Source organism: Arachis stenosperma, chromosome 9 (assembly GCF_014773155.1).
Source record: "Arachis stenosperma cultivar V10309 chromosome 9, arast.V10309.gnm1.PFL2, whole genome shotgun sequence".
Classification (NCBI taxonomy): domain Eukaryota; kingdom Viridiplantae; phylum Streptophyta; class Magnoliopsida; order Fabales; family Fabaceae; genus Arachis; species Arachis stenosperma.
In genome coordinates this window covers 37,878,666-37,885,185 of record NC_080385.1, presented here as the reverse complement: position 1 = coordinate 37,885,185, position 6,520 = coordinate 37,878,666, and the positions used below count along the sequence as shown (strand labels likewise).

Genomic DNA, 6,520 nt, shown 5'->3' with positions numbered 1-6,520 from the left:
CTATTTATGGAGTACTACTCTTCCTCAATGCACAATTCGAACTCTATCTCACTAAGTTCGAATTCTTCTACCTCTTCCTTCTATTTTTCTGTTCCTCTGACACCTCAAGGAATCTCTATACTGTGACATAGAGGATTCCACATCTTCTTGTTCTCTTCTCTTTCATATGAGCAGAAACAAAGACAAAGGCATTCTTGTTGAAGCTGACCCTGAACCTGAAAGGACCTTGAAGCGAAAGCTAAGAGAAGCTAAAGCACAATTCTCTGTAGAGGACCTAACAGAATTCTTCAAAGAAGAAGAACCCATGGCAGCCGAAAACAACAACAATGCCAACAATGCAAGGAAGGTGCTGGGTGACTTTACTGCACCTACTCCCGACTTCTATGGGAGAAGCATCTCTATCCCTGCCATTGGAGCAAACAACTTTGAGCTTAAGCCTCAATTAGTTTCTCTAATGCAACAAAATTGCAAATTCCATGGACTTCCACTGGAAGATCCTCATCAGTTCTTAGCTGAATTCTTGCAAATCTGTGACACTGTCAAGACTAATGGGGTTGACCCTGAGGTCTACAGACTCATGCTATTCCCTTTTGCTGTAAGAGACAAAGCTAGGATATGGTTGGACTCACAACCTAAAGAGAGCCTGAACTCTTGGGAAAAGCTAGTCAATGCCTTCTTGGCAAAGTTCTTTCCACCTCAAAAATTGAGTAAGCTTAGAGTGGAAGTCCAAACCTTTAGACAGAAGGAAGGAGAATCCCTCTATGAAGCTTGGGAAAGATACAAACAATTGATCAGAAAGTGTCCTTCTGACATGCTTTCTGAATGGAGCATCATAGGTATTTTCTATGATGGTCTATCTGAACTGTCCAAGATGTCTTTGGATAGCTCTGCTGGAGGATCTCTTCATCTGAAGAAGACGCCTACAGAAGCTCAAGAACTAATTGAAATGGTTGCAAATAACCAATTCATGTACACTTCTGAAAGGAATCCTGTGAACAATGGGACAAATCAGAAGAAAGGAGTTCTTGAGATTGATAATCTGAATGCCATATTGGCTCAGAACAAGATATTGACTCAGCAAGTCAATTTGATTTCTCAAAGTCTGTCTGGAATGCAAAATGCACCAAGCAGTACTAAGGATGCTTCATCTGAAGAAGAAGCTTATGATCCTGAGAACCCTTCAATGGAAGAGGTGAATTACATGGGAGAACCCTATGGAAACACCTATAATTCTTCATGGAGAAATCATCCAAATCTCTCATGGAAGGATCAACAGAGACCTCAACAAGGTTTCAATAACAATAATGGTGGAAGAAACAGGTTTAGCAATGGCAAGCCTTTTCCATCATCTTCTCAGCAACAGACAGAGAGTTCTAAGCAGAGCAACTCTGACTTAGCAACCATGGTCTCTGATCTGATCAAAACCACTCAAAGTTTCATGACTAAAACAAGGTCCTCCATTAGAAATTTGGAGGCACAAGTGGGACAGCTGAGCAAAGAAATTACTGAACTCCCTCCTAGTACTCTTCCAAGCAATACAGAAGAAAATCCAAAAGGAGAGTGCAAGGCCATCAACATGGCCGAATTTGGAGAGGAAGGAGAGGCCGTGAACGCCACTGAGCAAGACCTCAATGGACGTCCACTGGCCTCCAATGAGTTCCCTAATGAGGAACCATGGGAATCTGAGGCTCAAAATAAGACCATAGAGATTCCATTGGACTTACTTCTGCCATTCATGAGCTCTAATGAGTATTCTTCCTCTGAAGAGGATGAATATGTCACTGAAGAGCAAGTTGCTAAATACCTTGGAGCAATCATGAAGCTAAATGACAAGCTATTTGGTAATGAGACTTGGGAAGATGAACCTCCTTTGCTCACCAAAGAAATGGATGACTTGTCTAGGCAGAAATTACCTCAAAAGAGACAAGATCCTGGAAAATTCTCAATTCCTTGCGCCAGAGGCACCATGACCTTCAAGAAGGCCTTGTGTGACCTAGGGTCAAGTGTAAACCTCATGCCTCTCTCTGTAATAGAGAAGCTAGGAATCTTTGAGGTACAAGCTGCAAGAATCTCACTAGAGATGGCAGACAATTCAAAGAAACAAGCTTATGGACTTGTAGAGGATGTTCTGGTAAGGGTTGAAGACCATTACATCCCCGCTGATTTCATAGTCCTAGAGACTGGGAGGAGCATGGATGAATCCATCATCCTTGGCAGACCCTTCCTAGCCACAGCAAAGGCTGTGATTGATGTGGACAGAGGAGAATTGATCATCCAAGTGAATGAAGAATCCTTTGTGTTTAAGGCTCAAGGATATCCCTCTGTCACCATGGAGAGGAAGCATGAAGAGCTTCTCTCAAAACAGAGTCAAATAGAGCCCCCACAGTCAAACTCTAAGTTTGGTGTTGGGAGGCCACAACCAAACTCTAAGTTTGGTGTTGAACCCCCACATTCAAACTCTAAGTTTGGTGTTGGGAGGTTCCAACATTGCTCTGAGTATCTGTAAGGCTCCATGAGAGCCCTCTGTCAAGCTACTGACATTAAAGAAGCGCTTGTTGGGAGGCAACCCAATGTTATATTTTATCTATTTTCTTTTGCTATTTTATGTTTTCTGTAGGTTGATGATCATGAGAAGTCACAAAATCAATTGAAAAAGCAAAAACAGAATGAAAAATAGAAAGAAAAATAGCACACCCTGGAGGAAGGTCTTGCGGGCGTTTAAACGCCAGTAAGGCTAGCAGATGGGCGTTTAACGCCCAGTCTGGCACCATTCTGGGCGTTTAACGCCAGAAAGGGGCACCAGACTGGCGTTAAACGCCAGAAAAGGGCAAGAAGCTGGCGTTAAACGCCAGAAATGGGCACCAGCCCGGCGTTTAATGCCAGAATTGGCATGAAGTGTATTTTTGCACGCCACTTGGTGCAGGGATGACTTTTTCTTGACACCTCAGGATCTGTGGACCCCACAGGATCCCCACCTATCCCACCACCCTCTCTCTTCTTCTTTACCCATTCACCAATCACCTCAACACCTCTTCCCCAAAAACCCTTCACCTATCAAATCCCATCTTTCTCTTCACCACTCACATCCATCCTTCATAAAACCCCACCTACCTCACCATTCAAATTCAAACCACTTTACCTCCCAAACCCACCCTACCATAGCCGAACCACATCTCTCTCCACCCCTATATAAACCCATCTTCACTCCCTCATTTTCACACACCCTAAACACTACTTCTTCCCCTTTGGCCAAACCACAAAGCCATCTCCATCTCCTCTATTTCTTCTTCTTCTACTCTCTTCTTTCTACTTTTGCTCGAGGACGAGCAAACCTTTTAAGTTTGGTGTGGTAAAAGCATTGCTTTTTGTTTTTCCATAACCATTTATGGCATCCAAGGCCGGAGAAACCTCTAGAAAGAGGAAAGGGAAGGCAAAAGCTTTCACCTCTGAGTCATGGGAGATGGAGAGATTCATCTCAAGGGTGCATCAAGACCACTTCTATGAAGTTGTGACCTTGAAGAAGGTGATCCCCGAAGTCCCTTTCAAACTCAAAAAGAGTGAATATCTGGAGATCCGACATGAGATTCGAAGAAGAGGTTGGGAAGTTCTTACCAACCCCATTCAATAAGTCGAAATCTTGATGGTTCAAGAGTTCTATGCCAATGCATGGATCACCAAGAACCTTGATCAAAGTGTGAACCCAGACCCAAAGAATTGGCTCACAATGGTTCGGGGGAAATACTTAGATTTTAGTCCGGAAAATGTAAGGTTGGCATTCAACTTGCCCATGATGCAAGGAGATGAACACCCTTACACTAGAAGGGTCAACTTTGATCAAAGGTTGGACCAAGTCCTCACAGTCATTTGTGAAGAGGGCGCCCAATGGAAGAGAGATTCAAGAGGGAAGCCGGTTCAATTGAGAAGGCATGACCTCAAGCCCGTGGCTAGGGGATGGTTGGAGTTTATCCAACGCTCAATCATTCCTACTAGCAACCGGTCTGAAGTTACTCTAGACCGGGCCATCATGATCCATAGCATCATGATTGGAGAAGAAGTAGAAGTTCATGAGGTTATAGCCCAAGAACTCTATAAGGTGGCGGACAAGTCCTCTACCTTGGCAAGGTTAGCCTTTCCTCATCTCATTTGTCACCTCTGTTATTCAGTAGGAGTTGACATAGAAGGAGACATCCTCATTGATGAGGACAAGCCCATCACTAAAAAAAGGATGGAGCAAACAAGAGACCCCTCTCATCATGAAATCCCTGAGATGCCTCAAGGGATGCACTTTCCTCCACAAAACTATTGGGAGCAACTGAACACCTCCCTAGGAGAACTGAGTTCGAACATAGGACAACTAAGGGTGGAGCACCAAGAACATTCCATCCTCTTCCATGAGATTAGAGAAGATCAAAGAATCATGAGAGAGGAGCAACAAAGGCAAGGAAGAGACATTGAGGAGCTCAAGCACTCCATAAGACCTTCAAGAGGAAGAACAAGCCGCCATCACTAAGGTGGACCCGTTTTTTAATCTCCTTGTCCTTCATTTCCCTATTTTTCGAATTTCTATGCTTATGTTTATCTATGTTTGTGTCTTATGATCATTAGTGTCTATGCCTTAAAGTTATGAATGTCCTATGAATCCATCACCTTTCTTAAATGAAAAAGGTTCTTAATTGAAAAAGAGAAGAATTGCATGAATTTCAGATTTTATAACAGATTAATTATTTTGATGTGGTGACAATACTTTTGTCTTCTGAATGTATGCTTAAACAGTGCATATGTCTTTTGAATTTGTGGTTCATGAATGTTAAAGTTGTTGGCTCTTGAAAGAATGATGAAAAAGGAGACATGTTACTGAGGATCTGAAAAATCATAAAAATGATTCTTGAAGCAAGAAAAAGCAGTAAATACAAAAAAAAAAAAGAGAAGAAGCGAAAAAAAAAACGAAAAAAAAGAAGGGAGAAAGAGAAAAAGAAAGAAAAAGAAAGAAATAAAGTTGTGATCCAAGGCAAAAAGAGTGTGCTTAAAAACCCTGGACACCTCTAATTGGGGACTCTAGCAAAGCTGAGTCACAATCTGAAAAGGTTCACCCAATTATGTGTCTGTGGCATGTATGTATCCGGTGGTAATACTGGAAAACAGAGTAATTTGGGCCACGGCCAAGACTCATAAAGTAGCTGTGTTCAAGAATCATCATACTTAACTAGGAGAATCAATAACACTATCTGGATTCTGAGTTCTTAAAGAAGCCAATCATTCTGAATTTCAAAGGATAGAGTGAGATGCCAAAACTGTTCAGAGGCAAAAAGCTAAAAGCCCCGCTCATCTAATTAATAGTGATCTTCATAGATGTTTTTGGAATTCATTGCATATTCTCTTCTTTTTATCTTATCTGATTTTCAGTTGCTTGGAGACAAGCAACAATTTAAGTTTGGTGTTGTGATGAGCGGATAATTTGTACGCTTTTTGGCATTGTTTTTAGTATGTTTTTAGTAGGATTTAGTTAGTTTTTAGTATATTTTTATTAGTTTTTAGTTAAAATTCACTTTTCTGGACTTTACTATGAGTTTGTGTGTTTTTTTGTGATTTCATGTATTTTCTGGCTGAAATTGAGGGACCTGAGCAAAAATCTGATTCAGAGACTGAAAAGGACTTCAGATGCTGTTGGATTCTGACCTCCCTGCACTCGAAGTGGATTTTCTGGAGCTACAGAAACCCGATTGGCGCGCTCTCAACGGCGTTGGAAAGTAGACATCCTGGGATTTTCAGCAATATATGATAGTTCATACTTTGCCCAAGATTTGATGGCCCAAACTGGCGTTCAAAATCACCTTCAGAATTCCCAGCGTTAAATGCCGGAACTGGCACCAAAGTGGGAGTTAAACGCCCAAACTGGCACAAAAGCTGGCGTTTAACTCCAAGAAGAGTCTCTACACGAAAATGCTTCATTGCTCAGCCCAAGAACACACCAAGTGGGCCCGGAAGTGGATTTTTATGTCATTTACTCATCTTTGTAATTCTTAAGCTACTAGTTCTCTATATATAGGACCTTTTGCTAATTGTATTTTCATCTTCGGACATCTAGTTCCTAGATCAGATCTTGGTTCTTCTGGTTCCCTCTTTGGGACCAAAGCCAATGATCACTCTTGTTCTTATGTATTTTCAACGGTGGAGTTTCTACACACCATAGATTAAGGTGTGGAGCTTTGCTGTACCTCGAGTATTAATGCAATTACTATTGTTCTTCTATTCAATTCAGCTTGTTCTTGTTCCAAGATATCACTTGTTCTTCAACTTGATGAATGTGATGATCCGTGACACTCATCATCATTCTCACCTATGAATGTGTGACTGACAACCACCTCCGTTCTACCTTAGTTTGGGTGAATATCTCTTGGATTCCTGATACACGACGCATGGTTGATCGCCTGACAACCGAGCGCTCACCTGACAACCGAGCCAGCCATTCCGTGAGATCAGAGTCTTCGTGGTATAAGCTAGAATTGATGGCGGCATTCAA

General features: G+C 41.9%; 1 non-coding gene across 1 annotated transcript; it reads right to left on the bottom strand.

Moving 5' to 3' along the window:
* Positions 1-709: 709 nt before the first annotated feature.
* LOC130952809 (small nucleolar RNA R71) lies at positions 710-817 on the bottom strand. The gene has a single exon (XR_009074985.1). It is a non-coding gene; the product is annotated as a small nucleolar RNA R71 (small nucleolar RNA).
* Positions 818-6,520: the final 5,703 nt, after the last annotated feature.